This window comes from Theropithecus gelada, chromosome 10, assembly GCF_003255815.1.
Source record: "Theropithecus gelada isolate Dixy chromosome 10, Tgel_1.0, whole genome shotgun sequence".
In the NCBI taxonomy this organism is placed as follows: domain Eukaryota; kingdom Metazoa; phylum Chordata; class Mammalia; order Primates; family Cercopithecidae; genus Theropithecus; species Theropithecus gelada.
The window spans coordinates 19,721,095-19,739,049 of record NC_037678.1 but is presented as its reverse complement, the minus strand read 5'-3'; the positions used below and the strand labels follow the sequence as shown (position 1 = coordinate 19,739,049).

At 47.8% G+C, this 17,955-nt stretch overlaps 1 protein-coding gene across 3 annotated transcripts in view; it reads left to right on the top strand.

Moving 5' to 3' along the window:
- The window catches only part of OSBP2 (oxysterol binding protein 2), a 225,562-nt gene that overhangs the window by 77,501 nt on the left and 130,106 nt on the right, over window positions 1-17,955 (top strand). Inside the window, exon 1 of one of the 3 annotated variants that reach the window (XM_025400229.1) lies at window positions 3,189-3,333. The exons of the other annotated variants lie outside the window; for them this stretch is intronic. The gene's annotated coding sequence lies outside the window, so the exon portion shown is untranslated. Of the gene's footprint in view, window positions 1-3,188; window positions 3,334-17,955 lie in introns of those variants that run through there. 3 annotated transcript variants of the gene reach the window in all.

The following is a 17,955-nucleotide window of genomic DNA, read 5'->3' as shown; positions in this document are numbered from 1 at the left end:
GTCAAGGATGTGCATGCTCACCGCTCATATTCATCCTTACACTGGAAGTCCTAGCCAGTATTATAATGCAAGAAAAAAGAAGTCAAAGGCACACAGATTGGGAAGAAAGAAACAGAGCTATCCCTATTTGCAAGTGACGTGATGGCTGTGTAGAAAAATCCCAAGAAGGCCAGGCGCGGTGGCTCACGCCTATAATCCCAGCACTTTGGGAGGCTGAAGTGGGAGATCACGAGGTCAAGAGATTGAGATCATTCTGGCTAACACAGTGAAACCCTGTCTCTACTAAAAATACAAAAAAATTAGCCGGGCATGGTGGCAGGCGCCTGTAGTCCCAGCTACTCAGGAGGCTGAGGCAGGAGAATGGTGTGAACCCGGGAGGTGGAGCTTGCAGTGAGCCGAGATCATGCCACTGCACTCCAGCCCGGGCGACAGAGCGAGGCTCCGTCTCAAAAAAAATAAAGAAAAAGAAAAATCCCAAGAAATCTACAAAAATATTTTTAGAGTAAGTGAGTTTAACAAGGTCACAGGATACAAGGTCAGTATGTAAAGGCCAATCATATTTCTGTGTACTAACAATGAACAATTGGTAACAAAAAATTTTTAAAAATCACTTACAATGACCCCATGAAATACTTAGATATACACAAAACAAATAGAGTATCTGTATGTAAATAGTGTTAAATACTGATGAAATAGAAGACCAAAATAAATGGAGAGACATACAATGCTCATGGATCAGAAGATTCAAGAGAGTAAAGACATCAGTTCTCCCTTGACTGGTCAGTAGCTTGAATGCAATTCCAATAAAAATCCCAGCAGGACATTTTCTCAGCATAGACAAGCTTATTATAAATTTATATGGAAAGGTAAAGAAATTAGAATAGCTAAAGCAACTTTGAAAAAGAAGAATAAAGTTGGAGTAATTACCCAATTTTAAGACTTACCACAAAGAAACAAGACAGTGTGATGTTGGTAAATACCATATAGATTAATGAGATAGACATATACATTAATGGAACAGAATAGAGAGTCCAGAAATGGGCCCGCACAAATATGGTCAGATGGCTTTTGACAGCAGTGCAGAAACATTTTAATTGAGAAAAGATAGTCTTTTCAACAAGTAGTGTTGGAACAATTGGACATCCATATGCAATAAAATGAATCTTGATTTATACTTCTGATTTATATACAATTTAACTCAAAATGTAAACCATACAACTATAATACTTTTACCTGTAATCCCAGCAGTTTGGGAGGCCGAGGCGGGTGGATCGTTTGAGACCAGCCTGGGTGATATGGCGAAACCCCATCTCTACCCAAAATACAAAAATGAGCCAGGCGTACTGGTGTGCAACTATAGTCCCAGCTACTTGGGAGGCTGAGTCAGGAGAGAATCATTTGAACCTGGGAAGCAGAGGTTGCAGTGAACCGAGATTATACTACTGCACTCCAGCCTGGGTGACAGAGTGAGACTCCATCTCAAAAAAATAAAAATAAAATGCAATTTGGATTTATGTCTCTTCTCTGGCTCCTCTTGTCCTCTAGACCCATCCAGCTTCTGCTGTCTTCACTGGCACACCATCTTGCTGCCAGCCAGCATGAATGCTGTACCTCTTGTTGGCAAAGTCTGTTCCCAAGTATCCAGTCCCTTCCCACACCCTATTTTCCTTAAATCTGTTTACCCTCCAGGAAGAGACCATTCAGGAAAGCCTTCCCTGAGCCAGCCTCCTGCTTGGGCCAGATGTTGGCTCCCAGGTGTTTGCTCCTCGGCTCCGCCCCTTGAACATGGTGGCATAGCAGTTAGTCTGAGCATGGGCTTCCTAGAGCCTCAGAGTCCCTACTTGTCAGTCCCTTAGAAGCTTCAATTCTGTGCTTCCCAGAATCCCTTCAATCAAAGATTTCTAAGTCAGTGGGAGCAGAGATGCTGGAGCCGGCCTGCCTGGATTCAAATCATGGCTCCCACACTTACCCACTATGTGACCTTGGACAAGTTGCTTGCTGTCTTTTGCCTCATTTCTCTCCTTTGTAAAATGGTTTCATGATAGAACCAACTCTTAGAGGTACTATTAGCTTAGATAATGTGTGAAGAGATCTTGGCACACGGCTTGGCAAATGCTCGACTAAAGTAAGCTGCAGTTATTGATAGTCGCTTTCGCAGCTTTAAAGTAATACAGGTTCCCAAGTCCCCTGCCCTGCTGAAACAGAATGAGAATGACTTTTGGGGGCAGGGAGTACTTGTATTTTTCTTCAAAAGCTCCTTGAGTGGGATTGGCAGATTCAACAAATAAAAACACAGGTTGGAAGGGCGCAGTGGCTCACACCTGTAATCCCAGCACTTTGGGAGGCCGAGGCAGACAGATCACTTAAGTCAGGAGTTTAAGACCAGCCTGGCCAACATGGTGAAACCTGTTTCTACTAAAAATACAAAAATTAGCCCGGCATAATGGTGCACGCCTCTAATCCCAGCTACTTGGGAGGCTGAGGCAGGAGAATCGCTTGAACCCAGGAGGCGGAGGTTGCAGTGAGCTGAGATTGAGCCACTGCTCTCCAGCCTGGGCAACAGAGTGGCCAAAAAGAAAAAAAACACCCCACAGGTCACTCAGGTTAATTTGAGCTTCAAATACAAAACGAATAATATTTTAGGATAAGGATGTCTCATGCAATATTTGGGTAGTGTTTATACTAAAATTTATTTATTGTGTATCTGAAATTCAAATGTAACTGGGCATCCTGCATTTTATCTACGAGTATTTAACCCTATCCTGGGGGACCTCAATACCCAGCCCACTCTGGGTCTGTGCTCCCAACTCCCTGGTCCAAAGGCAAACCTCCAAGTCCGAAAAGAGAGAGTATCCTTTTACTCAACACAGGGGGGCGCTAGAAGATGGCTTGTTCGCTTTCTTTTCTGTAACTCAGTGTCTAGGGAAGCACCAGCAGGTTGGCTGGCTTGCAGCAAATCTCTCCGTACCTGTGAGTCATTTTCCGATGTTCAGGTCTGTAAGAAGCTGATACAGAGTTGGCCACCTCCCTCTTGGGTCTTCCCTTCTGGGGGGCTAACCTAGCGCCTCAGGGGCTCCTCTGTTCTTGCTTCTCCCTAGGCTCACCTGCCTTCCATTGATGTCATAACTCTATTCTGATATCACAGCCCAGCACTTGGAATTATCCCAGGCAGCCCAGGTTCTGCCCTTAGAGCAACTAAGGCAGGCAGTTGAGTGGGGCGAGGGGGTCGGGGGTGAGGAGGGGGCTGGGTGGCTGGTGGCCCTAGAGGCTGGCCCTAAAGAATACCTGGACAGCCTGCAATCCTATTGCTCCAAAATGAAAATCCTCTAAAAGGTAGGACTTCAAAGACTTTCCTCCTGTTCCTGTTGGCTGTGATCCCACTGAGGTGGAAATAAATTCCCCGGGAGTATGGCGTTGTTGTGGCTCTGTAAACAGCTCTCAGGAAACCTGCTGCCTGTGTGCCTGGGAATGTAAGTGGGCTTGGTCCACTCAACAGTCCTCTCTTGCCATTTGAAGGAATGGCTGCCCGAAGAACAGTATTTCTTACTTATTGTGGGAGTCATTCCTTAGTGCTTGGAGAAGGCCTGCAGATACTGATCCAGCTTTTTCTGTCGCCTCTGTCCTCACTCCCTAAGAAACTGGATGGGAACAGGCTTATACTGTCCTCAGGACAAAGGGGAAATATAGGTGCATTCAAGCTATTGACCCTCAGACCCCTCGGTCCTGAGGAGGAGAGAAGCCCCGTCCTCCCAACTGGTCAGATGGTATAAAGAGCTCTCTTATGAACTCACTGAGTAAAAATTTGACTGGTATGGATTAAACAACAATAAAAGAAAACCCTGAATAACTTCTCTCTTGCTTTGATGGACATGAAGTCTTCCTGGGGGAGCATGTTAAAACTGCTAATTCCTAGGGCAGGACCACTGAGATTCAGATCCGATGGTCATATGGCACCTAGGAACCCCCATTTTAATTTTTTTTTAATTTAATTTATTTTTTTTTTATAGAGACAGGGCCTCACCATGTTGCCCATGCTGGTCTCAAACTGCTGGGCTCAGGCAGTTTTCCTGCCTCGGCCTCCCAAATTGCTGGGATTACAGGTATGAGACACCCGGCCCTCCCCCATTTTTATTTTTTATTTTTATTTATTTATTTTTGAGATGGGGTCTTGCTCTGTTGCCCAGGCTGGAGTGCAGTGGTATGATCTCAGCTTACTGCAACCTCCACCTCCCGAGTTCAGACAATTCTCCTGCCTCAGCCTCCCGAGTAATTGGGATGACAGGCATGTGCCACCATGCCTGGTTAATTTTTGTATTTTTAGTAGAGATGGGGTTTCACCATGTTGTCCAGGCTGGTCTTGAACTCCTGACCTCAAGTGATCTGCCCACCTCAGCCTCCCAAACTGCTGGAATTACAGGCATGAGCAACTGCTTCCGGCCTTTGCCCATTTTTGTAATAAACATTCCACACAGGGCTCCTGCCAGCCCTCCAAACCTCTCACTTTGAGAAGCACAGTCTGCTCTTTCAGACTCCCTGGATCGCTTATTGCTGCTAGCTCTCTTCCCCCATCTCCAAATTCCATGTTTTTCTTGGAGGGGGGTTTAATTCAGCTTTACTCCACATATTTATTTAATGTGCTGGATGCAGGAAGACAAAAGTGATGGTGTAGGGCCCTATTGTTCATCAGGTGCATTGTATCTGAGTTTTTGGCCCCTGCCTTCTAGGCCTAGGTGCAGCCCCTCTCTCTACCTAAGAAAACCGCTTGTGTCTATATCGGGAGTGCTATACCCTTTCTTCATCAGAGACTTTCTCTTCATGGTTCTCACTCGAACTGAAAAAATGGAATATAAGCATGAATTATTGGTCATTAAAACTGATAGTGGAGCCAGGCATGGCAGCTCATGCCTGTAATCCCAGCATTTTGGGAGGCTGTAGTGGGAGGATCGCTTGAGGCCAGGAGTGCAGAGCAGCCTGGACAACATAGCAAGACCCCATCTTTCAAAAAAAAAATAGCTGGGTGTGGTGGCATGCACCTGTAGTCCTACCTATTCGAGAGACTGAGGTGGGGGGATCGCTTGAGCCCAGGAGGTCAAGGCTGCAGTGAGCTATGATCATGCCTGGGTGACAAAGCAAGACCCTTTCTCTAAAAACAAAAACAAAAAACTGGTAGTGGTGAAGGGCGTGGCTCATGGAAGGGATTGGTTTCTGTTTCTCTGGTGACCCTGGAATGAACATTGAATGGCACCTGGCAGGGCAGCCATAGCTCCTTGATCGCTCAGCAGCTCAAGGTGCAAATTCCTTCCTCACCGGCTGCAAATTTGGGCTTTCCCAACAAAGCCACACAGCTTTCTGAACAAATACACATATCTAGGTTAGTTCATAGGGTTTTTAGTTACTGTCTTGCCTGTGTGCTCTTGAAGTTTCCAGCCCTTTGTATTTGGCAGTGTTCAGGCATTCAAGCCTGGAGCCCGTGTAGTGCCAGGGCTTCCCTCCACGCTCTTGGTCCGGTGGAAAGCAGGACGTGTCCTGGCACTTGGGTCTTGGTCTTCAGGTTGCAGAATGGAGGGGTTGACCTCACCTAAACCCTCCAAAAAGCAGATGGTCAGACTCTCTTCCCTTCAAACTCTTCTCTGCCGTGATTCACACCTGGGCCATTTCATCCAGTGAGACTGAGGGAGGAGCAAGGGAGTCCATGTTTCCCCTTCATGATGCCGGGACAGGAAGCTGGACTCAGTCTCCTTCACATGGCCAGGAAGGGGAGTACCTGACCGCCCATCTTGGTTTTGGGAGAGAGAAAAACCAGTGCCCAGTCTGGGAAATGAGGGTTTGGGGGATTGTGATAAAATAGAGGACAGGACTCTGCAGGTCAGGGACAGAGGTGCATCCCGAGGGCTCACTGCAGGCAGGGCCAGGTGGCTCACTGTTTGCAGCTTTAGCTGCACCTTGGATATAGTTGCTGCTCCGTAAACGTGTTGATTGACAGAGGCACAGGTGAAAACCTCAGAACAGTTGTGCTTAAGGATGCTTAAGTTGGGCTTAAGGATGCTAAAAAAACTCTGGGATAGGATTTAATTTTTTTTTTTAACTGCTGTTATTATCAGCCTGGCCAACACAGTGAAACCCTGTCTCTACTAAAAATACAAAACAAAACAAAACAAAACAAAACAAAAATTTAGCCGGGCATTGTGGCACGTGCTTGTAATCCCAGGCAGTCTGGAGGCTGAGCCAGGAGAATTGCTTGAACCTGGGAGGCAAAGGTTTCAGTGAGCTAAGGTCACGCCACTGCACTCCAGCCTGGGCAACAGAGCGAGACTTTCTTTTTTTTTTTTTTTTTTTTGAGACAGAGTCTTGCTCTGCCGCCCAGGCTGGAGTGCAGTGGCATGATCTTGGCTCACTGCAAGCTCTGCCTCCCGGGTTCATGCCATTCTCCTGCCTCAGCCTCCCGAGTAGCTGGGACTACAGGCGCCCGCCACCTCGCCCGGCTAGTTTTTTTGTATTTTTTAGTAGAGATGGGGTTTCACCGTGTCAGCCAGGATGGTCTCGATCCCCTGACCTCATGATCCACCCGTCTCGGCCTCCCAAAGTGCTGGGATTACAGGCTTGAGCCACCGCGCCCGGCCTAGAGCGAGACTTTCTCTCTCTCTCTCTCAAAAAAAAATTGTTGTTGTTATACAGAATAAACAGAAGTGAACAGAAGACTCTCGGGAATCGTTACATACCTGTCATCCAGATGCCACAGTTACCAGCTACCAGCTCATGGCCAGTCTTGTCTCTATGCCTCCATCCTCTTCCTCTATCTAAATCATTTTGAAGCCCATTGCAGAGGTCATAGCATTCCATTTGTTAACATGTCTGGATGTATCTTTAAACGATCAGAATTCAGTTTTGTTTTGTTTTGTTTTTTAACATAACCAAAGTGCTATGATCATATCTAACAAATTAACAGTGGGTTGGAATAAAGCTTATTTAAAGGAGGCAGTCCTCTCCCTGTCTTAGAGAGTTTGTGGGAAGTAGAAAAGGGAATGCAGAGGGCTGAGAAAGGGGCCGCACATGTGCTTCCAGCAGCCAAGCTGGGCTCTGTTCAGTTCAGAGAAACCAAAAAGAGGTTAACAGCTCTCAGATGGGAGAGGATCCGGCCCTTCTCAAGGAAGGAGGGCTGGGCATTGGCAGGATGTGGTCTTCTGACCCTTGGCTTCATTAGGGGCCCTGCAGGGTAAAGGGTGAGGGGTGTGGGTTGGGGAGTTACTAATGGGAGCACAGTCAGTTCCCAGGTATCCACATTTGGAGGAGGAAGAGTCACCAGAAAGTAACAGGAAAATGATGGTCTTGTTCTTTAGGAGGTGTGAACAATTTGGATTTGGAAGTGACCCTATGACCCGTACAGATGGCTGCAGCTTACCCCTGAGAGACCTGTATAAATCAGTGCTAACTGAAAGAGGACCAGGGTAAATGGGTCACCTGTGAGTTTGAATGCATGTGCCGAGCTCAAAGGAGACTGATGTTCAGTTCTCAGAGAAACTGAGTTGGATTTTCACACTGGGGGTGACAGCATTTGTTCTGAGCCCCTCCGCATGGGACTTTAGCCGGCCACCCAAGCCCAGGAGCCAGCCCAGAAGTGGCCACCTTATTTCAGTAGAAAAGTAGGCGTTATGGAATACGCCTCTGGGGGTGGGAGTTCTTCTTATGAAGAGGTCTGAACATAAGAAAAGTGGTTGTCTATAGTTTAAAACATTCTTGCAGCCGGGTGTGGTGGCTCATACCTATAATCCCAGCACTTTGGGAGGTGGAGGCAGGAGGATCACCTGAGCTCAGGAGTTCGAGACCAGCCTGACCAACATGGTGAAACCCCATCTCTACTAAAAATACAAAACTTAGCTGGGCGTGGTGGTATATGCCTGTAGTCCCAGCTACTCGGGAGGCTGAGGCAAGAGAATTGCTTGAACCGAGAGGCGGAGGTTGCAGTGAGTCAAGATCGCACCATTGCACTCCAACGTGGGGGACAAGAGCAAGAAACTTCATTTCAAAACAAAAAAGCATTGTTGCCATTAAGGTAATTTAAGCATCATTTTCCTGCCAGGGCAATTACCTTGATTACTAATTGTTTCCTTTGTAACTAGAAGGCATAATAGCACTTTCCTTTGTAATTATCAGATTGGAGAAGTTTATTCTTTGTTGCCGTTTAGGTGTTAACCTTCACGTGGATCCGTGGGCATGAGCACCGAACTCTGATGCAGGCAAGGCTGTCAACTCAGGATGTCACTAATTCTAGAGATGGAGGGTCCTGGGGTCCAGACCGGATGCCTGACCTAAACCCGAGGCTGGCAGGACTGTGACATTTCCCTGGATATCCCCTGCATTTCACTTTGTGAGTTTGAGCTTTGACTGGAGATGGTCATGGAAAGGTTGAAGCTGAGTATTCTGGGCTACAGAACTAGAAGGCTGGGCCCTGAGGTGGCCCCTCGGTCAGTCTGCTGAATCACAGTACCATGCCTGGTGGTATGAACAAGTATGGCTTAGTAAAAGGGACACAAAATGTGGGATCCTGGCATTGCTCTTGAGTCACTATGTGACTTTGGACGAGGCCCTCTACCTCTCTAGGCTATTCTTTGCCCATCATAGGGACAAATAATGTCTGTATCATGAGATGGTTGTGAGAGTAAATAACAACAACAACAATATTTTTTTAAATTAGGCTGGGCACAGTGGCTTATGCCTGTATTCCTAGCACTTTGGGAGGCTAGGGCAGGCACATCACCAGATGTCCAGAGTTAGAGACCAGCCTAGCCAATATGGCAAAACCCGGTCTCTACTAAAACTACAAAAATTAGCTGGGTGTGGTGGCATGCACCTGTAGTCCCAGCTACTCGGGAGGCTGAGGCAGAAGAATCACTTGAACCCAGGAGGCAGAGGTTGCGTGAGTGGGGATTGCACCACTGCACTCCAGCCTGGGAAACAGAGTGAGACTCCATCTCAAAAACCAAAAAAAATGTTAAATTAAATTAAATAATACAAAACAAGTATAGGTGAGAGGGAACCATGTGGAGCAGCCTCCAAATGCCAGTCATCATCACTACCATTCCAGGCTCTTCAGCTCAGGTCCTTAGTTGACAACAGATCTGTGTGTGATGGTCTTATGCTTGTGGGATGTCTTCTACCCACACTGGATACACCTGCATAGACAGTGATACGGTTCGGTTGTCTCCCACCCAAATCTCACCTTGAATTGTAATTATCGCCATGTGTTGAGGGTGGGGCCAGGTAGAGATAATTGAATCATGAGGTGGTTTCTCCCATACTGTTCTTGTGGTAGTGAATAAGTCTCGCAAGATCTGATGGTTTATAAAGGGGAGTTCCTCTGCACATGCTCTCTTGCCTGCCGCCATGCAAGATGTGAATTTGATCCCCATTCACTTTCTATCACGGTGTTTTTGTTTGTTTGTTTGTTTGTTTTTGAGATGGAGTCTCACTCTGTTGCCCAGGCTAGAGTGCAGTGGTGCAATCTCAGCTCACTGCAACGTCCGCCTCCCAGGTTCAAGCAATTCTCAGGCCTCAGCCTCCCGAGTAGCTGGGATTACAGGCATGTGCCACCATGCCTGGCTAATTTTTATATTTTTTAGTAGAGACAGGGTTTCACCATGTTGGCCAGGCTGATGAACTCCTGACCTCAAGTGATCTACCCGTCTCGGCCTCCAAAACTGCTGGGATTACTGGCATGAGCCACCGGGCTGGCTGCCTTCTGCCATGATTGTGAGGCCTCCCCAGCCATGTGGAACTGTGAGTCCATTAAACCTCTTGCCTTTATAAATTACCCAGTCTCAGGTATGTCCTTATTAGCAGCACGAGAACAGACTAATATAGATAGGGATCTGTTTTACTAATTAGTTTTTTAAAAATTATTTTTTCATGGTTTTCTATCCAGGGTCAATTGGTAGCAGGGAACAAAACCCCGCTGAGACTGGCTGAAGCACAAGTGGGGCCTGTGCTCAGGGTGCAGAAAGTGGAGCATCCATAGGGAGAGGTGTGTCCACAGCTGCTCTCTCTGACACCCCCATTTCTAGTTCTCTCCCGGTGTCCCCTCTGTGTCCTTTCCCTCTGTAGCCTGGCTTCTTTGTTCCTCTGTAATTTCGTTTTGTAGCTGGGCCTGGCTTGGCCTGGCTCTTGCCTGGCCTTGTGGCTGCCATATCTGGCTCCAGCTTCAAATTCTTGGGTGAGAGGCTCTGGCACAGCTCAGAGCAGGCTCCCTGCCCTGGCCCGATCCAGCATGGGCAAAGCAGGGCAAGGTCATGCCTGAGGGGCTCCATGTCCACTGAGGCTGCCCCCTCACCTGTGTCCAGCCCAGGCCAAGGAACCATGGTGGGCTCAGACCCTCCTCTGGAGGGAGGCCAGGCTGACAGGTAGGCATGACAACCACAGATTGTGGAAGAGAAGCCTTGGAAGACAAGACAAGTTGCTGAAGGCACAGGTAGGAATCATGGAAGCTTCCAGAGGCTCCGGAGGGGCAACCTGGGGTGCTGGGGAGGGCCTGATGAGCACAGGAAGGGCTGAGTCCAGTGGAGGCTGGCTCTTGGCAGCACAGTGGTGGCCCCTGTCCATGTATGGTACACCTGAATACAGTGGCACCAGCAGCCCAAGGCTTCCATGTGGTTTCAGAGCCTTGGGCTGGTGTGAGTTACTGTACTCTTTTGTAGGGGCCACTGCCAGTGGGGGTGCCAGTAGGTGGGATCCAGACTGGCTTCCTCTGTCAGCCTAGGTTGCTTCCCTTGTTCTGTGGCCAGTGGTCTCGGGTGAAGGATATCTGTTTGCAACATGAGGTCCACTGCAGATGATTTGAAAAACCATTGGTCCAGAGCTTCCACCTGAATCGAGATTGGCTGTAGAAACTGAGGCCGAGCTTGAAGGTGGGAAGGGCTCAGGCTTGGGCTCAGGCTATGGCAAGAGGCAGGACCTGGCTGTTTCATGATCTCCCTGCTCTCCACAGCTTGGAGCCAGTTCTCCTTCCATGGAAAGGACAGAGGCTGTGCTCCTCCACAGGCCTCAATGCCTAGACACAGAAGGAACATTCTCTCCAGCCCCCAGATGTTTGGTGCGCACAGTGTCATACCAGTAACCTGCCTTAGTCCAGGTGAGAGCAGAGAAGGGTACAGTGGCCATCAGGCAGCCGCAAGTCAGAGAATCAGACCAGAGACAAGCCCCTGGGGCAGGCTGTGCTCTGACCTTGCAGGCTGGAGTTGACAATTCACTGCGGCCCCAGGCACTGCCCTCTGGAAAGCCTAGGATGGATCCTGCAAGTTGCGACTCCCGTGGGTGAGCTCTGGTTTTAGTGACTGAGTGGTGGGTTTTCCTCCCCCCACAGCAGCCGCCTTACATTTTTCTTTGGAAGACAGTCAGAAATACTTGACTGCTCAGAAATAAGATAGCCTCTCCTGAGGAACGAGGGTTTTCATTTTAATTAGGCTCTTCAGTCTTGGTACCGTGCCTGCCGTGGAAGACCTGCAGCCACAAATGAGCCCATCTCGCCTTGTCTCTGTTAAGCCCCAGAAGCGGGGAGGCCAGGCTGGCCCGTGGGATGGATGTCTTGTCATGAGTGAGGCAGCTCTGTGTCATAGAGAACTGTGCAGAGATGTCTTGTGAGCTCAGCCGGAAGTGTCACCTTCAGGGCCTGGCCACAGGAGCCCTTGAGTCCTACCTGTCCTAGGAGCAGCCCTGCTGGCTCTGGGCGAGCCTGGGACTGGTTAGGCCTGGCTTTGAGGCCACTCTGAGGTCTGGGTTTCCCTCTCCTCAGCTGAGTGATGTCTTCTGTGGCCTCTGCCTCTCTTGACCTCAGCTTCTTGGCTGTTAGCTGGCATGAGCCCCAGGTACTATGAGGTGTCACACACCACACAGGCAACGGCTGCTGTTTTAAATGCATTTTTTTTTGGTTTGTTTGTTTTGAGATGGAGTCTTACTCTGTTGCCCAGGCTGGAGTGCAGTGGCGTGGTCTTGGCTCACTGCAACCTCCGTCTCCTGGGTTCAAGCAATTCTCCTGCCTCAGCCTTCTGAGTAGCTGGGATTACAGGCTGCCTGCCACCATGCCCGGCTAATTTTTGTCTTTTTATTATAGACAGGGTTTCACCATTTTGACCCGGCTGGTTTCAAAATCCTGACCTTGTGATCCACTTGCCTCGGCCTCCCAAAGTGCTGGGATTAAAGGCATGAGTGACCGAGCCTGGCCTGTTAAACACATTTTTTTTTTTTTTTAGATGGAGTTTCACTCTTGTTGCTCAAGCTGGAGTGCAATGGCACGATCTTGGTTCACTGCAACCTCCGCCTCTTGGGTTCAAGCAATTCTCCTGCCTTTGCCTCCTGAGTAGCTGGGCTTACAAGCATGCGCCTGGTCTCGAACTCCTGACCTCAGGTGATTCACCTGCCTCGGCCTCCCAAAGTGCTAGTATTACAGGCGTGAGCCACCGTGCCTGGCCTGTTAAACACCTTTTTATCCAGGACACCCTCCTGACTCCCCAGCCCAGGTCGGCTTCCCATGTAGTGGGAAGAGTGCTATACGACTCCATGGCACCCACCCCAGTTGCACTGATTATTCACCTGTACACTTATTTAATGTTTGACTTCCCTGATAATCCATAGCAACAGAAGGGTGGGGATTGTGACAACTGGCTTGCCACTGAATGCCCGGTGACTAGCACCCTGCTTGTCTCAGAGTAGACATGCTTGAATTGTTTATTGGAGGAATCGGGGGAGGGAAGAAGGGAGAGAGGACTGCATGAATGAATGAGTGTGAGAAGTGGGCGCTAGTGCTCTGGCCAGACACAGTGGTCACTCTGGTCCACAGGCTCTGGGTGTAGAGCCTCTGGGCCACTTGGATAAGCAGTCTCGGGGTCCTCACAGAGCCAGCTTGGAAGAGCAAGTCCTTCCAAAGGATAGCTCCGAGTGTGGGAGGCCAGGAGGGACTTCAGGGTGACTCCAGAGAGCTAAGCTAGAGAGGCACTCCAGCAGGGGCAGTGGAGTCCTTAGCAGGGGGCAGTCCAGGGGTAGTCACCATATTAGCCCTCCAGCTGCTGTCATTTGTGTGAAGTGCAGTGGGGGCCAGGGATACTTGGCTGTCGTGATAACACAGGTGTCTGAGTTTTTGCCTATGCAAGATCAATGCTTAATGGTCTTCCTCTCCCGAGTGGAGGACTGGTGTCATGGGTGGTCAGGACAGTCCTGACCACCAATGAGATGTGGCTCATAAGAGACAGAAGGCAAGGCTTGGACTCCCCAGGGGGGCTGGGCCCTTCCTTGGCTACTTAGCTGTGGTACCTGGGCAAGCCCACCAACTCCTCCAAGCTCTAGCTGCCTTGTCTCTAAAACAGGGACAGTTCCAGCCCTAGCCTACCTGACGACCACTGTGGGGACAAAGGAGTGTGTGCTGGCGAAAGGGTTGCCTAGGATCACCATTGGGGTAGCTGTCGTTTACAGGGATAGCCAACAATAAAGTTGGGCCCCTCTCAGATCCTCTGTGAGGTGACGGTGATTGTGGAGGGCATTGTCATTGGAGTAAGTGCCCAGGCATCGAGCTAGCCAGGTGGTTTGTGTTATGAATGTGCCACCACCTGGGGCCCTTCAGTCAGAATGCTAGGAGCAAAAGATGTGTCCCTAAACATCTCTGCCTTTTAAGAAAACTGCTTCAAGTTTTGTACAAATATTCAATGGAAAAAGAAAAGCACAGACGGTGCAAATCTCCTCAGATCTACTAACCCAGCAGTAATGACAGTTAAATCTTCACTCCAAGTATTCTGGACAATCTAGATATAGAATTTTATATCAGTGGGATAATCCCGATGTTTGGTTTTATAACTGACTCATTAAACTTGACAATATGTTATGGACATTCTATGTCAGTGAGTATACATCTGTGGCACCACTTTTTCTAAAAAGATAAATTTTATTGTGTACACTTAGGGCATTCAGTAGATAATAAAATGGTTACCAAACAATGAGTAACTATGTGAGATGATAGCATCACTTTTTATAGTATTTTATTATGGAAAATATTTAACATTTCTATGCATGTAGATATATACATATATGGTCCAGTTCTCATCACTTAGCTTTCAGTGATGTTCAATTATGGCCAACATCACTGAAATCTCAGCCCTATTTCCCCCCTGTTATTACTATTTTAATATTGTGATAAATACATACAACATTGAATTTTCCATTAAAGGCATTTAGTACATTCACAGTGTTGCGCAGCCATCACCTCTGCCTAGCTCCAGAACATTTTCATCACTCCAAAGGAAACCCTGCACCCACTAAGCAGTGACTCCCCATTTCCTCTCTCTCAGCCGCTGGCAACCACTAATCTACTTTCCCTGCTATTATTTTACAGCAAACCACGTCTGCGCACATTTCACTGTGCATCTCTAAAAAACCAGGACTCTTTTAAAAACATAAATTCGGCCAGGTGCAGTGACTCATGCCTGTAATCCCAGCACTTTGGAAGGCTGAGGCAGGCGGATCACTTGAGGTCAGGAGTTCAAGACCAGCCTGGCCAACATGGTGATACCCCGTATCTACTAAAAATACAAAAAAACAAAACCAAAAAAAATTGGCTGGGCGTGTTGGTGAGTGTCTGTACTTGGGAGGCTGAGGCAGCTACTTGGGAGAGGCTGAGGCAAGAGAATCACTTGAAGCTGGGAGGCAGAGGTTGCAGTGAGCCGAGATCGTGCCACTTCACTCCAGCTTGGGTGAAAGAGGGAGACTCTGTCTCAAAACACAAACAAACAAAAAAAACACATAAATTCAAGACCACATTCATACCTGAAATCACAATTCTTTAATATCATTGTTCAAATCCCTAATTATAAATGTCATTGTTTTCAATTTTTAATTTTTGTGGGCACATATAGGTGTATATATTTATGGGGTACATAAGATGTTTTTTGGGGGGAGGTTTTTTTTTTTTTTTTTTTTTTTTTCCTGAGACAGTGTGTTGCTCTATTGCCCAGGCTGAAGTGCAGTGGTGCCATCTCGGCTCATTGCAACTTGCCGCCTCCCAGGTTCAAGCGATTCTCCTGCCTTAGCCTCCCGAGTAGTGGGACTACAGGCAGGCATCACCACACCTGGCTAATTTTTGTGTTTTTAGTAGAGATGAGGTTTTGCCATGTTGTCCAGGCTGGTCTTGAACTCCTGACCTCTAGTTATCTTCCCACTTCAGCCTCCCAAAGTGCTGGGATTACAGGTGTGAGCCACTGTGCCCAGTCTCATTTTTCTTTTTCTTTTCTTTTTTTTTTTTTTTTTTTTTCTTTTTCTTTTCTTGAGACAGGGTCTCACTCTGTCACCCAGACCGGAGTGCAGTGGTGTGTACTCAGCTCACTGCAACCTCCACTTTCTGGGCTCAAGCAATCCTCCCACCTCAGCCTCCCAAGTAGCTGGGACCACAGGTGCATGCCACCATGCCTGACTAATTTTTGTATATTTAGTAGAGATGGGATTTCACCATGTTGCCCAGGCTGGTCTCCAACTCCTGAGGTCAAACGATCTGCCCGCCTGTCTCCCAACATGCTGAGATTACAGGTGTGAGTACTGCACCTGGCCTAATAAATATCATTGTTAATGGTGCATGATATTTCCTTAAATAGATATAACGTACTTCACTGAAACATTTTTGAAAATGTTTGCCAGTTCGTTCAGTTGCATTCTGGTTGTTGGCAGTATTTCTCTATTATCAACAGAAGGCACTGGGACAAGCATTTCTGTGCTCACATTTTTTTTTTTTTTCCCTTTTTTTTTTTTTTTTTTTGGAACTGGTGTGGTTATTTCCTAAGGGTGAATTCTTAGAAAAGGGATGACTGGGTCAAGTGCATGCTTCACATTTTGATACTGTTGCTGAGTTATCCTCCATCAATGTTGTTCCAGTTTACACTCCCCTTGGCAGAAAATGTATGACTTAGTTAAGGGAAGATACTTCCTGGAAATATTCACATGTTAATCCTTTCCCCTAGCTCAAGTAAAAGTACCACTACTGCCCAAGACCATGGGAACCCCCCTCTTGCATCAGCATGACCTGGATGTGAGATCTGGAGTCAAAGGAGATCATTTTGGAGCTTTAAGATTACTGGGATTACAGGGCACGGTGTCTCACGCCTGTAATCCCAGCACTTTGGGAGGCTGAGGTGGGTGGATCATGAGGTCAGGAGATCGAGACCATCCTGTCTAACACAGTGAAACGCCGTCTCTACTAAAAATACAAAAAATTAGCTGGACGTGGTGGCGGGCGCCTGTAGTCCCAGCTACTCGGGAGGCTGAGGCAGGAGAATGGTGTGAACCCGGGAGGCGGAACTTGCAGTGAGCCGAGATGGCGCCACTGCACTCCAGTCTGGGAGACACAGTGAGACTCCGTCTCAAAAAAAAAAAAAAAAAAAAAAAGATTTGACTGCCCTACTCGATTTCAAATATGCATAGGGCCTGTGGCCTCTTTGTTTTGGCCAATTTCTCCCATTTGGAATGGCTGTATTTGCCAATGCTTGTACCCCCATTGTGTCTAGGAAGTAACTAACTTGCTTTGGGTTTTACAGGCTCATAAGCAGAAGGGACTTGCTTTGTCTCAGATGAGACTTTGGACTGTGGAGTTTTGAGTTAATGCTGAAATGAATTAAGACTTTGGGGGACTGTTGGGAAGGCATGATTGGTTTTGAAATGTGAGGACATGAGATTTGGGAGGGGCCAGGGGTGGGATGATATGGTTTGGCTGTGTCCCCACTCAGATCTCAGCTTGAATTTCCACGTGTTCTGGGAGGGACCCGGTGGGAGGTGGTTGAATCATGGGGCAGGTCTTTCCCGTGCTGTTCTCATGATAGTGAATAAGTCTCACAAGATCTGATGGTTTTTAAAAAGGGATGTTTGCCTGCACAAGTTATCTTCTCTTGTCTGCTGCCATGTGAGACGTGCCTTTTACCTTCCACCATGATCGTGAGATCTCCCCAGTCACGTGGAGCCGTAAGTCCATTGAACCTCTTTCTTTTGTAAGTCTCCCAGTCTTGGATATGTCTTTATCGGCAGCATGAAAACGGACTAATACAACTACTCTTCCCTCTGTAAAGAAATGCCTGGTCACACTGGGCTGAGGGTCTCCCAGATGCTGTAGCAGTTCAAGGCCATTGCTTGATAACCAGATGCTGGATAAAAATGCCATCGTGCCCACAGCAACAGCCCATGCAGCCCTTCTGCTAAGGGAGGGCCGGGAGCAATCAGGGAGAGTGATGATAGCAGCTGGGGAGAGCAAGCAGACAGAAAGCCCTATTAGTGAAGCTGGGCTGGTTCACACACGTGCTTATCAGTCTGGAAGCCCAGGAAGCGGGGGAGGAAATCAATGCTCTGTCTTTTGGAGGAGAGGAAGAAGGAATTGGTGAAAAAAATGATCCTCCACTATTCACTTCAACTTGATTTTCTATGCTATTAAAAAGGTTGTAGTGACATTAAAGGAGTTTATTTATTTATTTAAGACAGAGTTTCACTCCATCACCCAGGCTGGAGTGCATTGATGCAATCTCAGTTCACTGCAACTCCGCCTCCCAGGTTCAAGAGATTCTTGTGCCTCAACCTCCCGAGTAGCTGGGAGTATAGGCATGCACTAGCATGCCCGACTAATTTTTGCTTTTGTTTTTGTTTTTGTTTTTAGTAGAGATGGGGTTTCACCATGTTGGCCAGGCTGCTTTCTTTTTTTTTTTTTTTTTTTTTTTTGAGATGGAGTCTTGCTGTGTGGCCCACGGTGGAGTGCGGTGGCGCGATCTCGGCTCACTGCAAGCTCCGCCTCCCGGTTTCACGCTATTCTCCCGCCTCAGGCTGCTTTCAAACTCCTGACCTCAAGTGATCCGCTCGCCTTGGCTTCCCAAAGTGCTTACAGGTGTGAGCCACGGCACCCAACATTAAAGGAGATTTAAAAGAAGAAATAAAAATATTGCCATGATCCTAGCC